Source organism: Prenolepis imparis, unplaced genomic scaffold (assembly GCF_030444845.1).
Source record: "Prenolepis imparis isolate NDT839.2.m4 unplaced genomic scaffold, iyPreImpa1.0 SCAF_3, whole genome shotgun sequence".
NCBI classification, from domain to species: domain Eukaryota; kingdom Metazoa; phylum Arthropoda; class Insecta; order Hymenoptera; family Formicidae; genus Prenolepis; species Prenolepis imparis.
Genome location: NW_028141161.1, coordinates 20,338,014 through 20,351,485, shown reverse-complemented (window position 1 = coordinate 20,351,485; position 13,472 = coordinate 20,338,014). Strand labels below are relative to the sequence as shown.

Genomic DNA, 13,472 nt, shown 5'->3' with positions numbered 1-13,472 from the left:
TTGGCAAAATTATATAGTATTCAAATGCTTGATCTGTCAGAAAGTAAAAAAAAAAAAAATTATTTTTGTCAACAACACACGGTGTTCCCAAGCGGTCTCCCATCTCAGTACTAATCGTGCTCAACGTTTCTTGACTGCGGTGATCGGACGAGAACCGGTACTTTAAACGTGATTTGGCCGTTAACGAAAGAAGATGTTTTCTGTTCAAATAGACGGAACGTTATCCGAATCACATATAAAATTTATATTAAGCATTGTAACGCACTTTGTTTATTCTTAAAAAAGTCAAAATTGAATTTAGTAGAGGAAATATACCAAAACCAACATACGTTTCCTATCGAAGGTGCAAATATTTTTCACCCTTTTTTTTGGCGAATTATATATCGTGTAGAGATTTGAATGATTATTCATTTTATTTATCAACAAATTGTTATAATTGAGCTGTTAGAGATTAAATAAAAAGAAAAGTCTTCGTTAAAATTTTATTTATTTTCACGTAACAGAAAACATATTCTTTCGTCAACGGCCATATCACGTTTAAAATACCGGTTCTCGTCCGATCACCGCAGTCAAGAAATGTTGAGCACGATTAGTACTGAGATGGGAGACCGCTTGGGAACACCATGTGTTGTTGACAAATTTTTTTTTTTTTTTACTTTCTGACAGATCAATCAGATGAATACTATAATTTTGTGGAATATAATACTACAAAGAATTCGCGTTTTTTTTTACAAGGAAACGCGTTTCTCATTTAGGAATTTTTTTATTCTTTAATAAATATATATAGCTATGATAAAATATTGAGAATTGTGGAGTTTATTGGTTTTAGTTTAATTTAATATAATTTCCAATTTATCTTATGACAGTATTATTTTTCAACAATTGTTTCCTATCTTTTGCGAATCTTTTGCGAGAGGGAGGATCTACGAAAATCTACAAAGGATTTCTCGCACTATTAATACATAAACGATCGATGCGATCGATCTTATCAAACTTTCGCGGTCGCTTTCGAATGGACTTTCAACGGTTCGACATAATTCATGGAATCGCCTGGATCGTTCCTTATCCCGGAAGATCATCGAGATGCCCCGAGGGCAATTGTTGTTCGCGGTATTATACACAAATAGCATCCAAGATAAATCATCCAAGTGGGCCGAGTCGAAACGCACTCGCGCTCGTCAATTGTGACAATATTCCGCAGCTTTGTCCGAAATTCTTCTGGTCGGCATCTGCAGGATACGCGACTCCTCCCGATACGTGCGACACGCGTTACTGAAGGGTGCCCTGCCCATTCCCTTGTGGCTCGTTCCTTCATCCCTCCATTTCTCTCAACCTTTTCCCCGCTCTTTTTCTCTCCCCGGTCTGTCTCTCTCTTTTGCGGGCGCGAATTATTGCTAAGTAACGACGGCGCACCAGCGATAGAGAATCCCAAAACTTTTTATTAGACCCTCGGATTATAATGTCTCTGTCATCCCTCGGGATAATTTATCGAGACAGGAGGCGCGAGGTCGTGCCGGGTGAATTTATCGACGGGTGTTCTTGCGTTCTGCCGCGAAGTGTCAGCGGGACACGTGTTAAATCGATTATTAGTGACCATAAAAGCGAAGGTACGATCGATGTGCATGTTGTGCTGCTTTTTAGTTTTTTGAAAATATTAATTATTATCACTTATGCTTTCTATAATATTTTTGATATTTAAAATTATTTTTTGTTTTATAATCTTTATCAATGTTTACAAGAATTGACTTATTAATAATTTCTCAGTCATTAGATTGTATCTAATGTTTTAAAATTTTGGTGTAAAATTAAAATACGAGAGATTTTGCATGTCATATAAACATATGTCGCAAAGAATGAAATTGAAACAGCAAAGCATTTCATTTTTGACGAAATAAAATCGTCAGCAACCATCACTCGATTATGAATAACGATTATCGCGTCGGCGAGTAGACCATCACGCGAATAAGTAATAATCCGGTTTAACATAGTTTCCAGTTTCTAGCCGTAAGGATCCGACAGATAAGATAACAAAGAAGGTAATTGACTCGAGGTTGTGCGTCGCTAATGAGCCTAAAGTCGATTGCTCCTTTTACCAGACGTGATCATTGCGTCGCCTCGGGCGAGTGCGGTGCGCATCGCGTCGGGTTAACGACATGATAAAAGCGATTAACGTAGAATCCATTAGACGCGCGATTTGCTTTGCGAAGGATTTAAGGGGGAATTGCTTTCGATCGCTAAACTCGTTGTCTCGACAAACTTCGAACTTCGAACTTCTACTCGAGTTTTTTATCAAACGAAGCGTTCTCTCGCGACATCACCGACGTGTTCGTGAAAATTAATTCAGTTCTCTCGCAAACCCTATATCAAGTCCAATCGATCAATTCAATCTGCGTTTCAGAATTTACGGGATTTTTGTCACTTACAATTCTGTCGAATTTTTGTTTGACAATTCTATAAAAGGCTCGTTTGCAAACGACGTTTTTTTTCGAGAAGCTATCTATCTAATTAGCTATCCTCATTTAATTATTAAATTGAACGGTAAATAGTTCAGTGTTTAAAGTTCCGATCATGAATGATTTTTTTGAATATATCCAGTATATTTTAGAAAAACCACTCCAAGAATAGAGGAGAATAGAAGAATGTCTGAATAGTGGCAAGCTTGCCGCAGCTTGCTCTCGTCCCTCTTTTCTCCGAGAGAAGATGTTTATTTATCCACGCCCGAATTGACCATCGACAGCTCGGTGCAACGCTACAAATCGATCCCTCCACATGCTTTTACTCCTCCCCCAAAACCTTGCGAAAACAAAACGGGCCGCATCCTTCTTCGTCCCCGCATCGGCGCGATTGAATAGAATTTACGAGAGTGCGATCACTTCGCTGTACATCGCAAATAGCGATCTTCGGAATCGTGAGAAAGCTTCCGCAGCGATACATTAGAAAGATTGCTCTATATTTATTATTGATCAGCTATATCTGGGAATCGTGGCGAATAACGGCGATAAAATCGAGCAGCGTTCCTTATTCAGGATGATGCGCATAGCGACTGTGAGAGATATCGAAATCAATCAATATCTATAAACAATATCTATGAAATTTAAGCAAAGTTATAATAATTAAAAAAAAAAAACAATTTAAATTAAAGACGTCAAGAGTCAATTTTATTTAATTTTTTTAAATTGGATTTCAAGAATTTTTTTCTGTCACGTAAATTAAAAATTATTTATCCTAATTATTTTAAATTTACGACAGTATTAAAGTAAAATCATTAAACTGAATAGTTAAACGAAATATCTCGTAATTTTATTTGATTCTGACATAAAATATTTTGTAAAATATTAATTTTTTTATAATTTTATCATAGAATTTTTATACATAGACAAAAATGAATGGATTTGATATAAAACAAATTATATAATCGCACTAAAACAAAAATGCAATTGCATGTTGTTGGTGCAACACTGAATTTGTATATAAAGACATTAATTTATTCTGTGAAACATTTAGCGAATATTTTAGTGAATAAGGGGGAGAGAACATTACCATTTCATATTTTATGTGTCATAATATTTTAAAATAAATTATAAAATATCGCATAATCATTGATTTTTTAGTGATTTTACCTATATATTTTACATATATATATAAATAAAGAATTTATATCAATTTATATCATTTAAAGAGAATATACATATGTAAAAAAAGAAACTTATACGGTTCTATTTAAAAAATTAATCTTGGAATAATCTAGTACGCCTTTTTATCTACCTAAATTATTTTTGTATGTTCTATTAATTAAATTTTAATTTTAATATGTATATAAAGTAAAACAATAAATTCTTTAAATATCGCTAGTAAATTAATCAAAGGATCAATATTGAAAATAATCGACCAAACTAGCACATATTTTTACACTTTATTAAAAGTTACGACGTTTCGACCATATGGTTGTGGTCCTTTTCAAGTATACAATTATTGACAAGGTTTCTTACTGACTTAACGTTCTCGCCTTTAATATTGACAACATGTGTGAGCGAATCATTTATTTGAACATGCTTGTCTAAGATTCACATTTATAACTGTATACTTGAAAAGGACCACAACCATATGGTCGAAACGTCATAACTTTTAATAAAGTGTAAAAATTTGTGCTAGTTTGGTCGATTATTTTCAATATTGATCCTTTATATAAAGTAAGTTTTTCCCCAAAATACTATAAAATATTACAAAAATAAAACTATCGAATTTAATTTAGTTTTCAAGATATTTAACGTCCTCTCTCTTGTTGATTACATAATTCGATATAACATTATAAAAATTATATTCAAAAATTTGGGTAAAAAGAAAGAGAGACAGTAAATTATTCTTGCTTTCATTCTTCGAAAATGCGATGAAATAACTTTCGAGATTTATTAATTGAAGCGAAACAAAGGTTCAGCGAAAGGACCTGATGGCTGGCACGCGACGTTTCTCCCTTTATATTTTCTCAGGTCCGGTGGGGACCTGGATTATCCACGATAATCTCGGGACTCGTTGATGGTACGAACAGCTGCGTGCTAAATCCCGAGGGCGCATCTCTCGATATTTCCGGCGACGCGACGAGTCGTTCAGGGAGAAGACTGTCTGACGTCTGCCTCTCTGCCTCTCTTTCTCTCTCTCTCTCTCTCTCTCTCTCTCTCTCTCTCTCTCTCTCTCTCACGCGCGTTCTAAGAGTATCCTAATGAGGCTGCGGCATGTCAGCCTGCTTAGAGACACAGGTATCTGCAAGAAAGGAGGAGGATCGACGGCCCAAGTGCGGCTGGCACGCCAACTATGTCAACGAAGTTCTCCCACTCGGCTACGATGTAGCCCGCATTGTCTGCGTAGGTGGAATCCTCGCAAGTACGCCAAAATTTAGTCGCGACATGTCGAAGTACGTCGATGATGAGGAGGAAAAATAATAGGAGAGATAAAAATATGAAAGAATTGAATGAGAGAGAATAACGAATGATAATTAAGAAACATTTGGAAGGGGAGAGAAAGAGAGGATAAAAAATTGATTTGTCGTAAAATCGTTAACGATCAGATTAATTTCATCACAGGCCTGTATGCTAGGAGCAAAAAGCTCAGACAATGGTTTATCCTCTACTTCAATCAAATTTGCTTTCTCTCCGGATAATTATAATTTCTTTATATATGCGCGAGGTTTATTTTCAGATTATTATTATTAATATATTTGCGTACGAGAGATATTCGTAACAGTTCACGACTCGTGTATAATAATCCACGTTACAGTCTAGCTACTTTACTGCGGTATTACGCAGAGAAATTAAACGCAAACGATATGTTTCACGCACACCTGCGTTTCGGAGTATTAACCCCTTGCGCACCACCTCGCGCCTGTTTGTGTCGCATATAAACTAACATTTTGCGCATTCCCTGTAATGATTTTCAGCTGCACAATATAAGCAAGATAAATGCCATAACGACGTGTATTAAATAATATTTAAGCGAAATAACTATGGCTTTGCGACAAAATATAAATTTCGGTTTTGAGAAACGTAAAATCAAAATATCCCATTTCTTAGAAGAAATAAATAATTCAGGACAAATCAGGATGCATGATTAAACGGTAATCAAACTCGACGACATATAATATTTAAAGCATCAGTATTAAGTACCAGCATTGCGACGAATATTATCTTATTTAAAAACGACGTAATAAGTATCTGTCTCTTCTTAAGTGCTTAAACTTTAAATGACGTTCAAAGTTGAAAATTCAGGATTAAAGGGATCATTATTATCATTATTATTAAACTGCGACTCTGGGGGAGATAATAAACCATCCGTGCGCCATTCTTTTCTCGGATGCACCCGCGGATGCATTTGGGACTTACAAAGAGTTAACAATTAATTCCAAATTGACTTGGCAAAACTTTCGAACGTTTCCGCCAAACTTCTCCAGGACAGTTCAACGATATATTCGCAAAAATGATAGAGAACAGCTTATAATTCTTCGCTAGAAGCCGGTAAATTGAGCCAATAAGGAGACAAGTCTCGAGAGTTGCCAGCGACTTAACCGACGAACCTGACTCGCCGACACGACGAAGGCTAACGATGTGCTATGCATTTTCCTGGCTTATTTACCGCAAAATGCGACGGAAACGAGGGCGGGAGGGACGATTCGCTCGATGGTAACCAGGAGCAGGAGAGACCAACGGGAGAGGGAGAGAGAGAGAGAGGAGAAGGAGATGAAAAGGAGAGGAGAGGCCACGAAAGTTTTCGTCGTTGGTTGCAACGAGGTCAGATATTAAAACGACTTCTCGCCGTCCCCCGAGCGCCATTATGCCCCCCTCGAAAAATAAACGTGTACACGAAATTGACGACACATCAGAGAACCGCGGATTATGCCGGGGACTATCAAGTCCCGCCAGCTGAATCGCGACTCTTGTTTCTCAGGATAAAGGACTCGGCTTTTCTCTTTTCCTCTGTCTTTGTCTCCCTTTCTCTCTCATCTAGTCTTTCTCCTCCCTCGCCTTTAGTCGTGCTTTCCTCGACTCCGGAACATCCAATTTCTCGAAGAAGTTTACGGCGTAGCAAGCGTGGGAAAATTGCCCGTTATATATTAAAGACGTCCTCGGAATGGTAAACAGAGCGACTTTCCGTGAAAGCGAAGGGGGAAGGAAGAAGAGCGGAGGAGAGAGCGAAACGCGCGGACGAGAGATTATGCGACAGTCTCCTCTCGCCGGGAAAGGATTATCAGATGTGTTTCTCCTACCCGTGATACTTTATTGCTCCGCGTCCTTCCTTTGAGAACGCGTCGCGACCCCTCGCAAAGACTGCCTAATTTTCCGAACCCTCCTCTGACGTGTCCCGCCACCAGGATTTTCCCCTCGCTAGCTCGAGTCGGCGAACTTTCCAACGAGGACGACATTGAGCTGATGCGTATGAAAGGATCCGGTTGCTGTTGATGTGTTTCGAGGATATTTTCGAAAGGACGATGAAAGCGCTTCGACTAACGTGCAGGACGTATATACAATGTATGTTTTCGTTAACGTTACGCATTTGTCGGTCCATTTCGCAATTATATTTTCTTAATGAATGTTTGATTGAACGCCGTTGTGCTTGTTCGTGACGTGCGTCCACAAACAATCGATCGAAAAGACAACATTGACGTCAATTTAATTATGCAACAGTCGCGCACGCTTCGATCATTGATATTTTGAATGCATTTCTCAATTAGTAAATTAGTAAAATAAAATATTAGAATATTAGAATTTCTGATGATAAATATATTCATCAGAGTTAGCCACGTAAAAAGTGATTACTTCCTTGACGGATAACTTTAGTAGCTTCGATTAGCAGTTATCCATAACAATCGAACATTATCGTGAAACTCCGCTTATTCTTCGGTTATTCTCGAACGCGATGTTTCGTGCAGATCAAAGTACTTCCTTGTCCTCCTTCTTCTTCTTCTCCTTCATCTCGTTCGGAATACATTTCTCAGCATTTCTTTCGCGTGGATAGTCACGTTGCAGCAAATTGTGTCGAAGACGAAGAAAACTCGTCGAAGGGAAGCGGCGCGTTTTGCACGTTTTGCCAGGGCAGGCAACCGAAGGGAGGTGTTTGTAGTTTCTCTTCCAGGGAGAGAAGTCGGCTCTATTCGAGGGCGGTAAATACCGCACGCGCGGACGTTAATGAGTGTTTTCGCATTTTCCAGCCCTCTGGCTGGCTGGTTTTTCGGCGATTTCTTCGTCGGGGCGAGGCGCTATTAACTTCGTCACGGACGCACGCGGGTCCATTTTCTATCCGAGGAGACGTTGATCGATCGCCGACGAATTTCGCGGAGCAGGAGATAGTTCTCGCTCTTTCGCCTCGCGCGAAGTGAAACTTATCGATATGGGAGCGACTCGACTTCCGGAAGTTTCTACTTCTACGCATTACGCGATACAACTGCAGTTATATAGAGCACTTTAGTAACTATTAACGTTTTAATTATTTTCGAGACTATATAGCAATTTGAGAAACATTTATCAATCTAAAGTATTAATACTGTATAGAAGTAGCTGTCGTATAACGATGAAAGTATAAAGTTGCTTATTAAAATTACTTTCAGAAAATCATATAATACTTTCTTTATATGACATTTGATTTTAAATGCAATTGTTCCGAGCATTTATTGTGGAAAGCAGGGCAAAATAAGGCGCATATATTTATCGCTGAATGTGCGAATGTAAACCTGAAAGAGTCTGGTACATCTCGTTTCACTCGAAATCAGCGTAAACTTTTTAATTCTGTTTTTGTAGCGATAATCCTTATCCGTGAGATACGTCTTTGAACGTCGTGGACAGGTATCTCACAGATCAAAATATTAGCTGCCTCCAATACAACAGAAGGTTCCACGAAGGCATTCACGTTCATAATATCGGAGTAGCATACGTAGGTGTACATAGATATACATGTACGTATAAAAGCGAGATGCCAGACGAGCCGGCAGCTCGAAGCATTGATGTCAGAATGATGATGAGGGTCGGGAAAGCGTCGTCGCGTTCTGAGAATCCCGAAGGAAGCCGCGACGACGACGATGACGACGACGATGGTGCAAAAGTGTCGGGTAAAATGGAGGAGAGCAAACGGAGGAAACTGAGAAATCCCGACGCTGACATGCGCGATATCGAGGAATCATACCCCGTCACGGATTCGTCGCCTCCACGGAATCCATGACGATCCGAGGAAGATCCTTTTTCCTTCCGCGGTCTCTCGTCTATGAGGTATCGTTTGCATGATAAGATAAACCCGGTTATGTGGTCGCCGACAGAGGTGAATTCACGTCGACGTGCATAGAAGGGAGAAAGACGTCGATCGATCCTTTATCGTAATTGCATTGACTCGAAATTGAATTGGGAATAAATTTGCACGATAAAACTGAATGTAATTTCATTGTTCTTCCGGGTCTCCTAAAGACTGAAATATTCGTATATTCGCGGTTACTGAAAAAAATTACGTTCTCTTCATTTCAAATTTTCTATTGGTAAACAGTAGCAAAAAATAAATGTTTTTAAAAAATAAAAAATATTTCGAATGTGTTAAAAGAAATAAAGTATTCTTATTTTTTGTTTCTAAAACTCAATATTTCCCAATCCTCGAGAAATCTGAAGCGAATAATTAATCGGTTCGATACCGATAAATCTAACGCACTTTTCAGGCAGATTAACCGGATTATCGACGCGTCCGCTGATTATCCTACCATCCGGACGAAACACGAGCCGTATGCAAAAAGTACGTCATTTCGTACGCCGGTCCCGTCGCGATGGATGCACATAATGGCGATGGCCGAGCAGTCGTAGTCACGTAGTCGCGATCAGTTCCATCGAGTGCGAGCCGCGGGCGATAAATCCTGTCGCAAAAACGAAACACGCCGGCGCGACGCGACCCGGGGCCGATCCTCGCCGGGATGGAATCGCGACAGGGGGTGATAGTGGTGGCACGAGAGTATCGGGGTACGGGATACATAATATGAATATAATAATTTATGGTGTATCGGGAGACATCAGCGCAAGATGTTACCAGCCAGCGAGCGACCCTTCCGCCGTTTTCCACGTCCACCCTTCTCTCGCTCGATCGTATTACGGCCGGAAAAGCCCTATCTCCTCCTCATCCCGTCTCCTGTCACCCGCTTGCCGCACGAGAAGTTCTCGTCTACATTATCTACGCACTCCATACGTAATGCCGTTGAAACAGCCCGCGCTGACGCTTTCGAGACTAATGCGTCTTGTCTCTTCGCTGGTCTTCGCGAAGCGGTTGGCTGGAGGTTGTTCCGAGAGATATTTCGGGGGGGGGGGGGGACCGAATAGAGAGAGAGAGACAAAGGGCTGGGGGATCGAAAGGGAAATATTTTGGAGTGTTCTCTGACAGCTCCTCTCCACGTTCCAAATGACTCTCCCCAGTTTCTTCATGAATAAACAAGGTTCTCGATTTAGTGTACCTACCTGTTATTCATTACGGCAGGATAATGTCAAAGTTGCTGTCGCGTTCTGCAAGCGACGATTCCGAACTTCCTGAAAGTATCTCGGGGACAGTTCCCCGTGTAACGTCGTGTCTCGCATCGAATTAATCGATAATATTCATCGGAGTGTATACACATACACCCTATATCTGCCACGCACGTGGTTGAATGGCGCTCGCCGGTAAGGACTGATCAATCGCTAGGAATGCGGCGAGGCGAGATAGAAACGTGAAATATTATTTTAGCTGGGGCGAGAATGTACGGGGGGATGATACCGCGGTAACAAAAAAAGAAGGAAAACGATTTGAGATAAAGGGGTCGAGGTAACACTTAGCTATCTTCATTGAAAGAAAATATTTTTAATATATATTATAAAACTTTGTAAATTAGAAAAGCTATAAATAAGAGAAAATATTTTCACACTAAAAAAAAATATCCTCAAAGACTATAAAAATTTGTCAAAATGCTCTAAAAATCTTGGTTTATTTTTTTTTTAGTATAGTAAATATATTATAAAAAATTACACGTGGAAACTATGAATTTAAATAAGAATTTAAAAGATTCGAGCAATATATTTTGATTTATGTTAAATATGATACAATTATGTGATACTTTGTCACATTTTTTCAGGTCTGAGAAAAAATTCTTGCTAGGAAATATAGCGGCACACGCGAAGAAACTAAAGGAGATTTTATCCCCGGCGTTGCGGTTAGGGCGAAAAAATTTCATCAGCCGACAGACCTTTTTTTCGCGCGGGGGAAAAAAAACCGACGCCGCGACGCCGGTGTCGCATCCGCATACACGCGTATGTAACGCGTGTATAACGCGCACCCGGAATTAATTACGCGGCGTCGCGCGAGCTAATTTGCGTATCATGAAATTAAAAAGTTTCGCCGCTTGAATTCGGACCGGCGCGATGAATCCTAATTTCGGCGCGGTGAATCCGGCGCGAGTTAAGTGCTCTCGTTTTACAGATCGATTGTAGTTTATTCTCATATCCTTCGCTCCAAGAAATAGAACTTTGATATTTAGATACATTGAAAACTTAAATAAGAGTTAAAGTATTTTTATTAAATTATATACCGCAAACTATATACGATTGTGTGCCAATTGCCTCGAAAATCTGCGAGATTATTTTATTTCCGCTTCATTTTTTGTTTCGCGTGCTGAAAATATCCATACATTAAAGTAAAGTACTGTCCCTTTTCCCAAAATATATATTAAATTCGCGCAGTTTTTAATTTTTCGCAATTTTCTGTGGATTAAATCGTTCAATAATGCTTAATGTGAGAAAAAATGTATGAAGCTGATCCGACTGTAAATGGATTTTGAATCGGAGATCACAATAGCACTCTTCTGCAACGTTTTTACAGAATTAACCAACTGCAATGTTCTATAATAAAGCTACGTTGCCGCAACTTTATTCGTTCTTTTTTCTCGCTTTCTCTTATTCCGTTTCATTTCTGTCGCGTTTGCCCACCTCGTGGGAGACGTGTGGTCGTTTTTTCAGGTGCATTCGTTTGAATTTCACTTCCGTATTAATACGCCACGTCACTCCTCCTGAACAGAGATTTAATGCCATTCGCGCAAATAGAGGAATATAACGCGCGCGCGTGTATAATATGCGCCAATTTAATCTCCGCGTAACGTGATCGAACTTTTCATCACTCGCTCGCTCGATCTACGATACATGTCGAGAATATACGCGGATAATCATAAAGCACTTTTCCCGCGCGTTTATCGACTATAAATATGCGCTAGCTGGAGCCAGCTTTCGAGTGTCAAGCGGAAGAAATATACATTTTCAGCAATTCATTCGATTCGTATGTGTTCTTGTGGCATCGCTATCACCAGACAATTTCAATAATCTTAAAAAATAAAAAATTAAATATAATAAAAATAATAATAAAAAATAAAATCATAAATAATTATTTTGTAACTTGAGATTGAAAGAGAACGTACGTTTAAAATGCAAACGAAGAATATATTTTCATTCTTTTTACTACACACAAGAGACATAATTAAAATTATTATTTAGTTAATTGAAAAGAAATATCTCCGTTCTATATTGCTATATACATTTCCATTATTCACTGCACGGCTTTTTCGCACTTTCTGCGCACATGAGAAAATTCTTACCACCGTATATCGTAATCTTTTCTCTCCTTCGACAGTCGATCGACGGTGCATACCATTTCTTTTGCAGTCATACTTCAACCCCGCCGATTCTCCTGACTCGCTTTTATTTTCCATATTGCCAGACGCGACGCATTTTCCGCCGCAGAAAAGCAACGGTCGACCGCTTTATTTCGTCTCTCTTACATCTCTCTCTTTCTTTCTTCGCGAAGCATTATTGTGGCTGGTAATGCGCGGAAAGGGATGGGAGCGGGAAAGGGTTGCACACGGACCGGAAACACGAATTTCCCACCTTCGGTGCCGTCCGCGCTGAGCGAGAAGTGCCAAAGTAACGATTTACATTCAATCCCGGTGAGTTAAGCGACCGATTTCCGCGACCGGTTTCCATTTGCATTTGTCGTCTCGCAATTTTCTCCCGTGCATTTGCACATACGCGAATATGTTACCGTAAATGTATAATTTTGACTGATGCAAAGGAAAGACGCATCAAAATCTTCGACTGACAGACCATTTTTGGATCTAGTGTTTAGCTAGAAGTTTAAAGTTAAAATTTATTCCCGAAATATCACCTGTCGGATTGTATCACAGTTTCGACGAGACTGATTCATTTTCGCAATTTGCATTTTTGTCTTAAATGCGAACGAAAATCAAAATCTGAAAAATTGATTCCCAAAACCAACATCCACTAATAATTTTATAGAAACATAGTACATAAAAATCATGATAAAAATGATTAAAAGAAAATATATTTAAAAATTTACACGAAATTATGCTTATTGAAATATATTGTTTACTATTTTAATTAATTTTCACAGTTAATTATTTACAAGCTTGTTTAATTGGGAAAATTAAAACTAATTTTACATTTTTATCTTTCGCCTTCGCCGAGCGTTTGTATATATGGATAATACAGTTAATTTAGATGCAATTGGTTAAATGATATTTTGTACTTAAAAGAATCCCGAGATTAAATAAGATTCTACTCCATATTACTCTGTTCCATTCGTGAAAACTCCTTTGCAATGCAAACTGTCCGAATTACGGCACTTATAAGAGGGACGGAAGTAAAAAAGTGAGAGAGAGAGAAAGAGAGAGGGAGGGAAGAGAGAAAGAAACGATTAACACGATCGCGCGGACAAGGGTGTTTCGAGGGGTTTGAAATGTGAAAGAGACGAGAGAATGCCCCGAACGTCCGGGATACGAGAGAATGGGAAAGCAGCCGTCATATTTCTCAGTGAACGAACAATAGTGCCCTTAAACGGTCCCCGTTTTGCGCGTGAATATATATTCAAAAAATCGCCACGGCAGGATTTAAGGCGATCCCGGACGAAGGCGATGGCCCAAAGGGGATAAG

The 13,472-nt window shown here is 39.2% G+C and overlaps 1 protein-coding gene, 1 long non-coding RNA gene and 2 other non-coding genes across 5 annotated transcripts in view; 2 read left to right on the top strand and 2 right to left on the bottom strand.

Moving 5' to 3' along the window:
• Positions 1-13,472, top strand: part of LOC145934112 (uncharacterized) — a 318,213-nt gene that overhangs the window by 125,583 nt on the left and 179,158 nt on the right. The window lies entirely within an intron of this gene.
• Pxb (putative Hedgehog signaling attenuator pxb) overlaps positions 1-13,472 on the bottom strand; it is a 499,142-nt gene that overhangs the window by 479,139 nt on the left and 6,531 nt on the right. The window lies entirely within an intron of this gene.
• Positions 67-185, bottom strand: LOC145934610 (5S ribosomal RNA). The gene has a single exon (XR_014425076.1). It is a non-coding gene; the product is annotated as a 5S ribosomal RNA (ribosomal RNA).
• LOC145934617 (5S ribosomal RNA) lies at positions 519-637 on the top strand. Its single transcript, XR_014425079.1, has one exon. It is a non-coding gene; the product is annotated as a 5S ribosomal RNA (ribosomal RNA).